This window comes from Pan paniscus, chromosome 14 (genome assembly GCF_029289425.2).
Source record: "Pan paniscus chromosome 14, NHGRI_mPanPan1-v2.0_pri, whole genome shotgun sequence".
Taxonomy (NCBI): Eukaryota; Metazoa; Chordata; class Mammalia; order Primates; family Hominidae; genus Pan; species Pan paniscus.
The window spans coordinates 37,204,433-37,220,791 of NC_073263.2; the positions used below are offsets into that span (position 1 = coordinate 37,204,433).

The 16,359-nt window shown below is 36.2% G+C and overlaps 1 protein-coding gene across 4 annotated transcripts in view; it reads right to left on the bottom strand.

Moving 5' to 3' along the window:
* The window catches only part of TRPC4 (transient receptor potential cation channel subfamily C member 4), a 229,219-nt gene that overhangs the window by 38,534 nt on the left and 174,326 nt on the right, over positions 1-16,359 (bottom strand). The gene's annotated exons all lie outside the window — the stretch shown is intronic.

Below are 16,359 nucleotides of genomic sequence, written 5' to 3' on the forward strand. Positions count from 1 at the left end.
AACACAAGCAGTGTTAACAGTGAGAATTAACAGTGTTAACAGTGAGAATTTTTTAGGATAATATTCTGAAACATGAAATTTAGAGTTGAAGATCTTCCTAGGATGTAGAAAGTTGGACAAGTATTATCCCTACACTGACTCAAGAAAAAGTGAAATTAACTATAAAAATCATAATTTTCCAAGCATGCATCAGAGAGACGAGAAATCAAGGAATCTAAACTTTAAAATATGTGCACGTTCCTCTAAAGCAACCATGTTGTGAGACTTAGCTCACCTGCGGCAGAGTATGCAAGGAAGAGACACTGGCACCATCCAAGAGACTAGGCTGACTGTGAGGTAGCAGGAGAGACTAGAATCCCTGGGAGCCACAGTTACAAGGAAAATTTCTACCCTCTTGCATGCTCTTCTTCATGGACCCTATCCACAGCTCAAGAGAAATATTATAGTTCAAGCCTGGGGAGAAAAGAGGCTGCTTCTGTGGGAGAGGCACAGCGTCCTCTCCAGGCTCCTCTCACCTAAGGAGCAAAACACTTTAGCCTTGTGGAAGAGACAGAAAGCACTCCTGAGCCTCAGGTTTACAGCAATACCATTAGAGCAGGGACAGGAAAAACTTTCCTGTACATAAGCTGCCATGTTTGCCATGAAAAGGAGGGCATCGATCATGGAGAAAGTTCCATCCCTAGCAGTCAGATATAGGCCTGCCTAAGTCTGACCCTGGATGAGGACATCAGAGAGTTTTCCTGCCCTCCATCACGAGGCCAACAAACACCAGGGAACAATCAGCAATTGACAACCACTGGAGGAAGGGCCTCTGAGGCATAGATGTACAGGGAAGATCAAAAGCTGTAGGTGGAGAAGGAACACTGAGAATAATCTTCTTTTCCACCCTAAGCTGTGGCATATGATGCACTGAAACTGACGGTAGCAACAACAAAACCCAAACCCAACTCAGCTCCTGACTTACTGCCTCAAACCTCTACACTAACATAGAAGAGAAGAGGCATGTACACTTTCAGGCATAAAGGCTGTGTACGTCTGTGGCTAGTCTTCTGCATAGGTGGAATGAATAACTTTCCAAAACACACGTTCACATACGTACCCACACACACCAAACCGTGATGCATCATATTCAAACCGTCAAAAACAAAAGATAAAGAAAAAATACCGAAAGCAGCCAAGAAAAAAAAAAAAAGGAAAAAAGAGAGACATTTTGCATACAAAGGAAGAAAAGTAAGACTGACAGCAAACTTCTGGGTGTAAAAAATATATACAAGGCAATGGAGTAACATCTTTTTTTTTTTTTTTTAGTTGGAGTCTCACTTTGTTGCCAGGCTGGAGTGCAGTAGCGCGATCTCCGCCCACTACAATCTCCGCCTCCTGGGTTAAAGCGATTTCCCTGCCTCAGCCTCCCTAGTAGCTGGGACTACAGGCACGCACTACCCCATCCGGCTAATTTTTTGTATTTTAGTAGAGACGGGGTGTCATCATGTTGGCCAGGATGGTCTCGATCTCCTAACCTCGTGATCCGCCCGCCTCGGCCTCCCAAAGTGCTGGGATTACAGGCAGGAGCCACCGCGCCCGGCCTGGAGTAACATCTTTAAAGTGCTGAAAGAAAAAGAATAAGAGTTAACCCAGGATTCTATATACAACACAAATAGCTCTAAGAAATACTTACTAAAGACTTTTTCTTCAATCAAAATCTGAGACAATTTATTCCTGTCAGATCTACACTAAAAGACATACTAAAAGGATATTTTTAAGGCAGAAGGTGTATAATATTGGACAGAAAGTTAGATTTATTTTTAAAAATGAAGATTTATGTCCAGAAATATGTGTGTGTATATATATATATGTTATACATATAAAATACATATATTTATTTTTATTTAAAAGTTTTCTAACATATAATTGACTGCCTAAGTAAAAACTGTAGCAATATATTGTAATTGTCAACATAGGTAAAAGTAAAAGGTATAATGACATTAGCACAGAAGATGAGAATGACAAGCCTCCCGTCATAAGGTTCTTATACTACACGTAAAGCAGAATAATATTTTTGAAGTTAGAATGTAATAAATTAATATTTTATATTGTAAATACTATGGCATCCTTTTAAATATTTTAAAATATATGAGTACAGAGCTATACATGTAAATAATTAGGGTTATACAAATATTTAATCCAATAACAGGCATAAAAGGAAAAACGCAACGAAGAACAGATAGCAATGGGGGTAGGTTTCCAGTTTACCCATATCATAATTATACTCAATGAAATGTATGATCTAAACACACTAATGAAAATAAAGAGATGATCATATACAAAAAAAGTACAGGCACAACTCTATCACAATTCATCCATAGAAGTAAAGGAAAAATAAAAATATAACATAAAACAATAATTAAAAGAAAGCTCCCGTGGCTACATTAATATAAAAGTAGATGTATTTCAGAAGAAGCAATGTTACTAGGTATATAGAGGGATATAACATAAAGATAAAGAGGCGAATTTGCTGAGAAGATATAAAAATTCTATGTGTGCTTGCAGTTAACAAAAGAACCCTATAATACAAGATGCCATAACTATTAAAACTGAAACAAGAAACAAAGAAAAGTAGAATTATAATTGGAGGTTTCAGCATTCCTCTCTCTGTAACCAACAGAACCAGTAGACAGAAATTTAGTAATGATATGGAAGACCTGAACAACACTATCAACAACGTGAGAACAGCAGAATACACATTTCTTTCTTGTGCACATGGAACATTCACCAAGATAGACCATAGTGTGGACCATGAAACAAACCTCAGCACATTTATTTAGGTTGAAATCATACTAAGTAAGTTCTATGACTACAACACAAATAAACAACCAATCAATAATTAAATGTACCTAGAAAATCCCCAAATATTTTTCAACTAAACAATACAGTTCTATTATCTTTCGGCTCAAATAGGAATACATGAGAAGAGTTAAAAATATTTTGAAATGATTGAAAATGAAGATACAACCAAAAACTCTTTGTGAGGCATCTAGAGTAGTGCTTAGAGGAAATATATAGCTCTGAATGCTTTATCAAAAAAGAATGAGGGGTTCAACTCAGTGATTTCACCTTCAATTAAGGCAGTATAAAAAGAAGAGCAAGTTTAAACCAAAACAAGCAGAAAGAAGAAAATAACAAAGGTAACAAAAATCAATAAAATCTGAAACATAAAATGAAAGATAAATCAATGAAAACAAAATCTAGTTTTCTTAAGTGGTCAATAAAATTGATAAAACGCTAGCCAGAATGATTAACAAAAAAAGATGATATAAATAATCAATATCAGAAATTAAAGAAGGAACATCAATATAGATCTTATAGATATTATAAGAATAATAAGCAACTAGAATGAATAACTGGATGCTCATACATTTCACAACTTAAATGAGCTTTTTTCCCTGAGACATAAACTTTAAAACTCACTCAAGAGGACATAAAGCAACCTGAATAGTCCTATAGTTATTAAAGGAAATGAACTGGTAGTTAATATCCTTCCAACAACAAAAAAACTCAGGTCCAGTTGATTTCATGGTGCATTCACCCAAACATTTCAAGAAAAAATAATACTAGTGCTAATCAAACTCTTGCAAAGATAACAACAGTAAGAAACATTTAAGAGGCAAGTATTACACTGATAAACAATCAGACAAAACTCTTTAAAACTACACACCAATAGCCCTTATAAATATGCACAAAAATCCTCAATAAATAGTAGTGAATAAAAGTTAGCAATATATAAAAATAATAATAAATCATGACCAAGTAATGTTTTTCCAGGTAATGAAAGGTTGTTTCAATATTTAAAAATCAATCAGCATAATTTATCCCATCAACAGCTTTTTGAAAAAATGTGATCATTTCAATAGATGCAGTATAAGCATTTGACAAAATTTAACATGCATTCATGATAAAAACTTTCAGTAAAGTATGAATAAAAGGGAAATTTATTAATTTGATCAAGGGCATTTATAAAAATTTATAACTACTTTTCTGTAAAGGGCCAGAGAACAAATAATTTAGGCTTTGCAATAAATGGGCATGAATGTGTTCCAATGAAACTATTAAAAAAACTGGCAAACAATCTGATATCAGGGCCATAGTTTGCTGCCTCCTGTGGTGGTTATTACATGACTGTATGCATTTTAACATTTTATATCTCTGCACTCAACTCCAAAAAGTTAGTGTTATAACTTAATTTGAATGTAGCCAAAATTACAAAATTGATATTGAGGAATGAATACAGTGATAGAAAAAATAATTAAAAATATTATGGTAATACATTGATTACAGGTAATATATGAGTAACTATACATTTTTACATTTTCTGTATGTTTGAAATTTTTCATAATAAAATATTGAATGAAATAAAAGCATGGTAGACATGATGTCCTATCATTAATTAGTGAAAATAAACAATGACTATTTAAAATTATTGATAAAGTTTTGTTTTTATATTTTGTTATATTCAAATTTATAACTCACATGAGAGCTGATTTCAGATAAATTAATTATAGTGTATTTTTAAAGTTGGCTGTAGACAACTGCTTTATTCTAAATTCGGCATTTACACCCTAGTTTCCCCTTTTAGTCATCTTTCATAAATAAATCTCTCATGAGAGGTCAGATAGAATTGGGACATAATTGGGAAAATGATAATAATATTTACTACCTCCATATTGGAGAAAGGAGTATATCAGAACTAAGTAAGATATGATGCCTGCACTGCATTTTAGAGCTGGTGGGAAACTTAGAATTTAAAATATCCAGTGCGAAAAAATGCTTGGCACACATTTTTTTCCACACCTATGGTGCTTTCTCCTACTAACCTGGCTACAGACTCAGAATTCAATAGACAACCACAGCCTGCATGAGAAAACTAAGGCCCAAAGAGGCAGCGTAAACAAGAATGTGATGCCACCAGTTATTGAAGAAAGCACGACTGGATCAGAATCTCCTAAATGCAGTGCACTTGGACAACATTTTCTTATTCTTGAGAGTTTACAAGGCACAGAGTTATGTGCTTCAGAGGACAGAATGAGGACTTTGGGAAGGAGGTATAAAGAAGAAGTTATGAGCTCAGTACAATGTTGCTTATTTGTTTTGTCTTGCTTGACACTGCCAATTCCCAGATATTAGATATGTGCATGCAATCATTGATTTAACAAATGCATTTCAAGTTAATTTTTCACCAGAAGGCATAGTGATAAGAGCTAGTCTACGTTAGGTGATCAAGCGGCCAGGCTCAACTCAACGAGCAATCAGCTTTAGAATCTTAGCTTAGCCTCTCTAGGTTTCCGTTCACTTCAAAAAACAGAGGTTTGGATTACATGGCTTTTACAAAGTATGATTTTATCCTAACTGCATAAATTGCCAACGATTGCTTCTTCCTATTAGGATTGTGACAATTTTACCAAAAGCAGTCATCACAATCGCTGCCATGAGAGATGAAAAACTGCCCTGTACAAGAGGGCACAGACTTGCTCTGGTCTGCCCCACAAAGCAGAAATTGGATCTTTGATAAGAAAAGCATAGAAAGGCAGCTTCTTGCCAAATGTAAGGAAGAATATTCTGGCAATTAGAGTTGCTCTAAAACTGGAATGGATTACCCTGTGACATAGAGATTCCAATCCAGAGGCTGTCTTTAAGCCAGAGAAATTCTAGCAGTGAGTGGAGACTGATGTACGTAATCTCTAAAGTTCATTCCAACTTAATGAATTTGTAATTCGGTTGCTTTCAGATTTGTATGTATCATGAAATAAGATATAGTTTAAAGTACTTGCTAACCAGAGCATTTATATTTCATTATGTCTGACAGATAAACTTTATTATCTTTATACCTGCTGCTACTAAACTAGAAAGTCAAATGTGATTATTAACAGTCATCGAAAGAGCGAAATTCAAATATTTTGTGAGGATTTACATAGAGGAAGAAAGGCTTTGGGAAGGAGGTATAAAGAAGAAGTTATGAGCTCAGTACAAGTCAACATTTTATTTTGACTTCCTTCATAGCTGAGCAGACTCTGTTCTCGTCCGATGGGTTAAAGGAGATGAAACTTCAACTGTAAGTTTAGACTAGATGACCTCTAAGCAAAACTCACAATGCTGATATATTACAATTCCTCTGGAGATCAAGGAGGAGACATTAAATCTGATTTTCTTGACCACCCAAAATCTTACTTCACTTCTGACCTTTGAAAGGCACAAATGTGTGGGAAAAACAGAGATCCTGATAAAACTGGAAACTCATGCCATCATTTTGTTTAAACTTGAGCTATAGATAAGATTGCCAATCAATGTCTGTTGGGTAATGTGGTAATGTGTTGGTATCTTTTTTTTTTGTTATTGTTCCAGACTGAATATCACTTTTTATAGTTCTAGTCACCACATACCTGTCAGATGACTGTGGATTTATGTTTGTTATAAGCATGGTAGCGAAATGGCCAGTTTCATTTATTCTGGCAACATTTACTGAATTTTTGAAGAAACAAGCCTTTAGAAAAACCAGAGGGTGCTATTAACTAAATAAAAAACGAATTCAGCTAGTAAATTATCCATGGTAACTAAAAAGCCTGAAGAGAACAAAGATTAAGACAGCTTCTGTCACAAAATGTTTATCCTGTTCCCACAATGGGAACATTTCAAAATTGCTCTTCGCTGTTTATAAACAGAAGACATGATTTCTCAGAGTCGTGATGGAGGCCTAATTACAAGCATTGAAGTCAAGACTGTGGGGACCAACAAAGGAAAGATCACAGTGCAAATGAGTCAGATAACTTCCTTTTAAAAATATTTGTAGATGTCTGGAAGTTTTTACTATTTTTTTTCTACCTTTCCCATAACAGTTTTCACTCAGGGCTATTTGAATGTTCTATTATGTCCTGCGAAGCTGGCTGTGAGGATGTGATGGGGTAGGCAATGCTCAGATGCCACATTTAACAGCACCAATTACATGTGACAAATGTGTAACTCTGCAAACAGATCTCCTGTCATTCCCTTTCTTACTGTCAGTACTTACACCAATAGTAAACAACCCCAAACAAAAAGCAAGTCACCTTTTCACCTATGGCAACCTCCAGGGGTCTCTTATTTAAGCCGCAAAGCTGTCGGGGGCCTGACCTTGGAAGTCTCTTCACAGAACACTGAGCTTTATGTTGTGGTATCAAATCAATGAAGATAAAAGAACACAAAAATTTCCTCCCTGCTGGAGTTTTGTATTGTTTTGTTTTTTGATTTTCAAATCAGGGAATATAAAAGTAGTCTCTCATCAAAAATCTGCTTCTGTTCAAAGATAAATTTAAAGGAAGTCTTTTATTCAGTAGAAACCCACTTGTTCTGGACCTCTAAGAGACACTCAGTTAAGGGGCAGCTCCTGTTCTCAGCAGTATACTTAAAACTCAAACAAAGATGAAGACAAGGACCCCAAGCATCCATGTTCTGAAAAGAGTTTACAGAAAATTGTAGCCAAACTTTTCCTTCCAGGGCCTACTAGGAGGCATCAGGACCCTATCTGTTCCCAACCACCTAGCCCTCTACTTCCGTAATCTGTAACAGAGGTAGACCTGGGGAGACAGATAGCGAGAGAGCCATGAGGTCAGGGAGTGCAAGGTTTCTGTTTTGTTTTTGTCATTGTTGTTATTTTTTAGAGACAGAGTCTCACCCTGTTTCCCAGGCTGCAGTGTAGTGGTGCATTATATCTCACTGCATCCTCAAACTCCTGAGCTCATGCAATGCTCCCACCTCAGCCTCCTGGGTAGAGGAGCAAGGACTAGAGGCGCATGTTACCATGCCCAGCTATCTTTTTTTTTTTTTTTTGGTAGAAAAGAAATCTCTCTATGTTGGCCAGGCTGGCTGGTCTTGAACTCCTGGCATCAAGCAATCTCCCCACCTTGGCCTTCTAAGGAGGGAGCTTGGATTACAGGCGTCGGCAGCCCAGCCAGGACAGTGCAGTTTTTGTGCTAAAAGGGAATACCAGAAGGACAGGTAAGGGTGTTTCCTCACCAATACTACTGCCTCCCTAAGTCAAGTCTAAGGGAGACTCCAAGAAAATCCCTCATAAAGTCTGGGAGTTTCTACAAGGAGGAACTACTACCTCACCCCTGCTGGGGCATCTGTTTGGGCAGGTGGCTTGCTCATCTCCCCCTGGGTTCAGCTCATCACAGAAAATGGAAAACAGTGAGGTTTGGCCATAGGGTAGCCCATGGCAGTCTGGCCTTCTGTCTTTTAATGTGGTAAGGTTCTGTGATGCTGTTGTGAGGTAAGTGCATATTAGAAGAAAAGGCTGGGTTTGAGCCTTCTTGCCAGGACTCAAGAGGGATTTGTTAGGGTTCCAGGACCTTGTTAGGGATTGACTGCTGGTTACAGGAGTGGAGGGACTGGAAGACTCCTGGAAGAGTTGAATCTCTGACTCAGAGAACTATGCAGTGTGGAGGCACAACAAGGCTCTCAAAGAACAGCCGTGCAACCCTCAGGAGAGTCAGCATCACACAGGTGGCTCAGTAATAGCCAGAGAGGCAGGACAACCAACCAAGAAAGAGCTCTGACCAGGGTGCCAGGTAAGTCAGGACATTTAGCTTCTCCCATTCCCCATCGTCCCTAAAGCAACAGGAATGAGGAAGCATGAAGAGCCTATGTCCCACCTTGAATTCCAGTGTTGGAGTTAAAGGATGTGTAAGAGATGGACAATTCCAGATCCTTCAAGCCATGGGTCAGGCCTTTATTGGGAAGAGAAGATCTTTAAGCTTATAAAATTTGAGTTTTAAACTGAACATAGCCTACTTTTAAATAACTTGAAATTTCAGAAAATTTATGATAACCGATAGTGATATCATTCGGGAACAAGGAAAGGATATTTGATATAAGGTGGCCAAGGAGAGTGATAGAAAGAAGTAAAACCATTTCATGTCTAGATTCAAATATGTTGAAGATCCTTAATAAAACCATTATATGATTATGAAATTTGACTTCCAGAATTGTTTCTCAGTCTTTAATGTTTAAAATACTTTTGGAATTTCTAAATCAGCCAACCATAATCTGAATTTGTCATAAGAATCTACAGTAACCATAATTTTAGTCAGCAGACCATACTTCAAAAAACACTGACATAAAGAGACAGTGAATGTTAAATATTCTTAGTTGGAAGGCATCTAAAAATGCTTAAACCACTATGGGTTTTGACACCATTATTTTAACATTTTGAGAAAAAAACTAGGAATATATAATTAAGGAAGTACACATTTTTAAGTTTACCAAGAAAGGATGCCATGTTAGTTTCAGAGTAAGAGTGAAGTGTAGAACTTTAGAATTCCAGATCATCTGATAGCTTATCACCTAAAAATAGTTACTTAAAAATCAAGTGAGACATTTTATCAGTGTAGGAGCATTCTTTTTATAGGATTCTAATTTAATTTAAAATTTTCCATGAAAACTAAGAAGTAGAATGCTTATGTAGATAGGAAGACAAGGAATAAATATTTCTCCAATTCCTTGTTCATTACCTTTTCAATAAGCAGCAGAAGTTGCCTAATATATAGTTTTGAATAAGTGAATATTAATATTTTCACTATGAAAATTACCACCTTCCACTTAATACAAACTTCTGAACATTTTAAAAATAAATATACACAAAGAAATATATTTATTCCTTTCGATTTTCCTGAGTACCCCTTACACACACACACACACACACAAATTTAAAAAATAATAATGTCCTTGAAGAAAATAAATTTAACTTTAGAACATAGCAACTAGTACATGGAAAGCAAAAAAGGAAACATCTCTAGGTCATATCAAAGGACTTATTCTTTCTTTCTTGGAATGGATTGCTTCTTTTAGGGCTAGAAAGTCACACATAATATGTTTTAGATTAGAAAAAAGGCAGTGATGATACTGGTGGTGATGTGAGGGTGGTGGTAGTGGTAGTTTGGTATGTTGGTAAACATAATATTCAATAGCAAATCATATCAAATGTGCATCTTAAAGAGCATTACACCTTTAATGAAGCAGAAACATGGTCCATTCAAATTTCACCTGTGTAAAAATCTAAGCCGGCAAATAGAAGCGAAGAAGTCTTAAGTACGGACACATGTTCTGAGCTGTTTTTGCCTTTTCAAATTCTACCTCTCACACTTTTGGGTGAGTGTCTCAGAAAGGATAAAGAATCTAGATCTAGACTTACATTGACTGGAATTTGAATCTAGTATCACTTGTTAGCTCCTTGATCCCTTGATCCCTGCAAGGAATGTAAATTCTCTAATCCTGTTTCCTCTCTGTGAAATGAGACATTAACATCATTTATTATGATTAAGTGGAACAGAGTTACTGTGAAGTTCGAACAAAAGAATGCATTTAAATTACTCAGCACAGTGCCTAATTTTTTCAGTTTCTATTATTATTACTATGATTACTACTACTACTATTGTTACTCTGTGCTAATGAAGACTAATTCAAGAATCTCATTTTTTTTTTTTAACTTTGACTCTTTCTTTTTTGGTATCTACTCCTCTTTTCCTGTCTTTTCCCCTCTTCCCTTGAACCATCTAAACCATGTTTTCAAACATTCTCTGAAGGCCTGTAAATTTCAATTTTTGTGTATCAAATTTATATTGCACTGTCATGGCCTAAAAAGAGTTCATTTCCCTCCAATAAAGAAATCATGTGTTCAGCATTAATAGGAGCACACACAATAACTGAAATCTTCATTAATATCTCATTGTTTGAGATATTACTGCATTAGTCTTTATAATTCCATGAAGATGATGTTAAAATATTTTTTTCCCACTGATAAATAGTAAAATGAGGGTCATATGTCACACTGTACTGACTATCTGATTTCCTCAAAAATTAAAATATCCATTTTAAATTAATAAATGGGTAGTCTGCAGCTTGTGTTTGAGGGTCTGTGTGTGTCTGAAGCTAGTTTGCTAAGATTATTTGAGCACCACGCCAAGGGAGGAGCTGGGGAAAGTAATAGGAATATTTCTTATAATTGTAAGAATATTGTTTGGAGCTGCTTGAGGGGATGGGAAATTCAGCGGTGAGGCTGAAAATAGGAAGCCATATGATCTTAATGACTTTAGGCAAAAGATGAAAAAATGGTCACAAGACAGGAAGAATTATATATATATGCACACACACACGTATATATACACACGTGTGTATATGTGTCTATATGTATACATACATATATATTTATGTGTATATATGTGTCTGTGTGTACCTATATACACATAACTGATTATACATATATGTGTAAAAACCATAACTGGTTATACATATACGTGTGTGTGTGTGTGTATATACACACACATATATATACATATATATACATCCATATAGTATTATTTGACTCTATGAATATTTATCTAGATGAAAATGTTATCACCAACTTTTCATTCTACATCTTCAATTTGGTAGGCCTTGTTGAAATGTTCAGATTTGTTAATATCCACCTTTTAAAACATAAAAATGTAAAATAAATTATGGAAATGAGAAACCAATCTTGTTTAAAAATTTGCTAAATAAAGTGTTATAGGCAAGTTGTATAATCTGGCTATTATGAGCAATTCTTACTTTATGCCTAGGAATTCAATAGAAGCTATTTTTAACAGAGCTTAGACCTCCTCCTATGTTACATCTTTTCCTCAGTTCACCTTTCTCCTCATGCTCAGTGTGCATAGATTTGCATACTGTTTAATTGTGGCATAATCCGGGGCATGCTCACAATGTCACGTCGCTTCAGCAGCCATTTTGTTTTCTCATAGGAGCAAAGTATTTCCTGCTGTATTCATATGATAGCCTTCATTAAAGTTCTTTGTTTCTTTTCTTTTCTTTTTTTTTTTTTTTTGAGATGGAGTCTTGCTCTGTCACCTACACTGGAGTGCAGTGGCACAATCTCGGCTCACTGCAACCTCTGCCTCCCAGGTTCAAGCGATTCTCCTGTCTCAGCCTCCCGAGTAGCTGGGACTACATGTGCCTGCCACCATGCCTGGCTGATTTTTGTATTTTTAGTAGAGACAGGGTTTCACTATGTTGGCCAGTATGGTCTCGAACCCCTGACCTCGTGATCCACCCACCTCAGCCTCCCAAAGTGCTGGGATTACAGGTGTGAGCCACCACACCCAGCCCAAAGTTCTATTTCTTTCATGAAAAGTGTTATCCATTTTATAATTTATTTTGCTAAGCTAATTACATAAGTCTACATCTGGAAATTTTACAGATATCCATAATTTTTTGTGCAAAGGGATAAGTTATAGCAAAATTTGTTTGTTACAATCGGAGTTAGAATGAATTCTGAGGGAAAATTCAAACTGGGTTTCAGGAAGGCCTGACAACTAGCATTCAAAAGTTTGTTTTTCCCATATCTTACTACGTATTATCTTCAGAAACAAATGCCTCTCTTTGAGATAAAACTCTTGCCATAATTTTGATGAATTCTCATAATGCACATTACACATATAACATGCTCTAGTTTTCATGTAATTTTTTAATAAAAATAAATTTATCATATTCTATTCATTGCATATTCCGAGTATAATATATTAAAAATCAAACCCTAAATAAGTTAAGAGCCTCAGAGTCATGGAGAACGTAAAAGTACCCAAGTCTCTGATCTTCTAGCCTCGAGCTCTTTCTAATCCATCATTCAGTCTTTCCAAGCTGAAACTTTTTCTCCAGACACCCAAAAAGTATAGCTCTGTTATCAGGCCCATAGGAATGCTTGATCAAACAACTGTTTTACTTTTTACTCTAGTTTAAGTGGGTAATTTGACAGCCTGAGAAGGATATTGGTGTCCATCTGTCTGGAATTTACTCATCTATTGAGAGTTCTAACAGAATTATCCATGATTAGTTTTCTGCATTAGTTAGAACTGTATCACAATGACAAGCATCATAAGTTTGGTTCCTGTAAAGATTTTTGGCTTTCTTTCTTATATAATAAAGTTCATCCTGACAGCAAATACGTGCAAGAAGATCTCTTGAGGCTGTTTGATGGCAGAAAGGAAAGGTCGATAACCTTCAAATACAAGCAAGTCTGAAGTAAAAATAATTCTGAAAGCTTTGTTGGGCGGTGAGTTCCAACTTATTGCTGACACCGTGGCAGAGGGATAGAAGAGCCATTATGAACTGCTTTCTAAAGATATAAAACACAATAGATTTAAATAGTCAACAATGTTGAACTTCAACAAGAAAGATACTGAAATAACAGAAACCTTATTCTGCCATTGTGCTGAAACACAAGATAACTGGTTCTATGAGGCTGAATACAGTTCTTATTGCTGAAACACTGCAAGATATATAAAATAACGGAAATTCCCAAGCAAAACCATAATTCTTAAGAAGAAAAAGAAATTGGTTTGAAAGGTTAGGCTTTAAAGTTAGAGAACTTTCCTACCTAGATAAACATGGACATTTATGATATAAATATATAAAACAAATAAGTCAAAAGTGTTTTGCTAGGATAAACAAATGAGAGGTATAAAGTGATCATTTCTCATACATCAAGAAATTATGAATGTGAGGAAGATCTTTTGAAAACGGAAGAAAAGTGAATTTAGTACAAATAAAAAAGTATTACTTTATACAACAAGTAGCTCACAGAGGTGATCTGGTTTGAAAATCTAAGTCAGTTCAAGAAGACTTGAGAAAAAACCATAAACAGAGTTCCAATCTACCACTGAGACAATTAACATGATGAGGGGACACACTTATAAGCCACATCATTTCCGTAAGTCATTCAATCTTGATGTTATAAATCTAGAACCTTGCAAACAATGAACTATGAAATGTTCTGCTAAGGGACTCATGGCCACTTACTTTATCAGACAGCAGGACAGGACAAGAGAATAGAGGATTCGTTAATATAGTCATCAAATCAGACTGTGCTTTTTTATATATATCATGCTTCTGGTTAAAGATTAACGCATTCCTACTCTGATGTCTTTAGCCTGGCTCTCCCCCTCAACACTATACCTCCCCCGAAAGGATCAGTTTTCTCTGCCTTAATAATGGTAGCTTAGCAGACAGGATGATAGGATACAGGGGGACTTTAGATGTCATTCACTCTAAATCTTTCATTTTGTAGATGAAGACACTGAAAATCCTGAGAGCTTGTGACTACCCATAATTTAATAGTCTCCTAGTGGTAGAACCTGGGCATGGATTTAAGTCCAGTGCCTTTTGCAGAACAGCCCAACAACATAGCACACACCCCTTATAATCATGGATCTAGCAAGGCACTGAGAACTCAGTCTCGGATATGAGGCACTCACAATTCACCAGACTTGGTGAACAATATAACGGTTTGACAGATCTCTTTGATATATAAACATTTTTCCTCATGCCCCATTATTTCAGCAAGATGATCATTTGCACACATTTTTTAATTCTAGGAAATCTCTTTTCATCCTAAAATTCTCAGAAAAATTAACTCCCTACAGTCAGGAAATCTTGAGACAATGTTGCCTATAGCAGATATTTTTCTAAGCTGGAATTATAATACTCACAAATAAATCTATACCTCATGTAATCATTTGGCTGTGGTTGGGTCTAGTTTCTTCCAGCCAACTTCCATGAAATATTCTGTTAGAAGCTTGGTGTGTAGCAGGCAGCCAATGACTGTTTTCATTGGACAAGTAATTAGAAGGTTGGACCTCCTATTTTTTAAATATTATTTACCATTTTATGACAATATATCACAAATCTATTTGTTTATTACCCATTTATCCCAGTAAAATTTAAGCTTCATTAGCAGAAGGGCTCTTTGTTGCCTTACTTTTGTATCACTATCATCCTTCACTGTGCATTCTGCCTGGAAAGTATTTGACACATTTTCATTGATGGTATCAAGGAAAGATTAGGACTACTCTATCTGCTTACATTTTATTGTATCTATAGTATTTTTCAAAATGAAATGTTCTGCGTTTGGGAAACTAGAATTTTTAGACATTCAATATAAGTTAGCCATTATGGAAAATGTAACATCCTAAACTCTTCTGTAAGAATTGTTCCAAAGACATTTTCTAAGAAGAAAATTCCTTTAAAAACATTCTTAATGAGATATATTTAATTTAAATGAAACAGGCGGGGTTATTTTACCTTTAATACCAACTGCAATGTGAAAATTATTTTATTCCAAAGGACACTTCGGACACTTATAGATTATGTGAGCCTTTTTAATTTTTCTTCTTTTCTTTCACTTTTTGAGACAGAGTCTCACTTTGTCACCCAGGCTGGAGTGCAGTGGTGTAATCTTGGTTCACCGCAACCTCTGCCTCCCAGGCTCAAACTATTCTCCTGCCTCAGCATCCCAGGTAGCTGGGATTACAGGCTGTGGCCACCATGCCCAGCTAATTTTCACATTTTTAGTAGAGATGGGTGATACTCCAACTCCTGATCTCAAGCGATCCGCCCGCTTTGGCTTCCCAAAGTGCTGGGATTACAGGCATGAGCCACTGTGTCCTGCCCGGCCTGACCCTTTTTTCTAATTTAAACAAGATCACATTTTACGCACTTTAGATTAATGAGAACCTACTCTATTTTAAAGTTCACCTGAGGATTTTGTTTAGTTATATAAGTAAAACATCAAATCCTGTCCCTATTAACTTTTCTTATTGACAATACTTAAAGTATGGTTTTTATAATTTTTAAAACTGAAAAACATATTTATCTCAAATAGGCTGTCTTTTTTTTTTTCTGCCTTGATGTCATTTTAGTCTCTTCAGCAGTTTTGAGAATTAACCCAAACTGATATTCTGAGATTTTGAATCATGAAATTTGTCACATATTTTCTAATAGCCAAATGATGAGATAGATATTATAGCAGAGAGGTTTAAAATGATGAGCTAAATTGAGAAAATGTGATTTCTCAGCAAACCATAGTATGATAGAGAAAAGGATAATTAAAATGCAAATTTTAACCATGGCTATAATAACAAGGAGAAAGGAAAACAAAGTTTTCACTAGCTACTTTTTTTTCCTTTCTTTTTTTTTGAGACAGAGTCTCGCTCTGTTGCCCAGGCTGGACTGCAGTGGCGTGATCTGGGATCACTGTAAGCTCCGCCTCCCGGGTTCACGCCATTCTTCTGCCTCACCCTCCCGAGTAGCTGGGACTACAGGCGCCCGCCACCACGCCCGGCTAATTTCTTTTTGAATTTTTAGTAGAGACGGGGTTTCACCGTGTTAGCTAGGATGGCTACGATCTCCTGACCTCGTGATCCGCCCGCCTCGGCCTCCCAAAGTGCTGGGATTACAGGCATGAGCCACTGCGCCCGGCGGGAAAACAAGATTTTCACTAGCTACTTTAAGGTTTTCTACTTCACA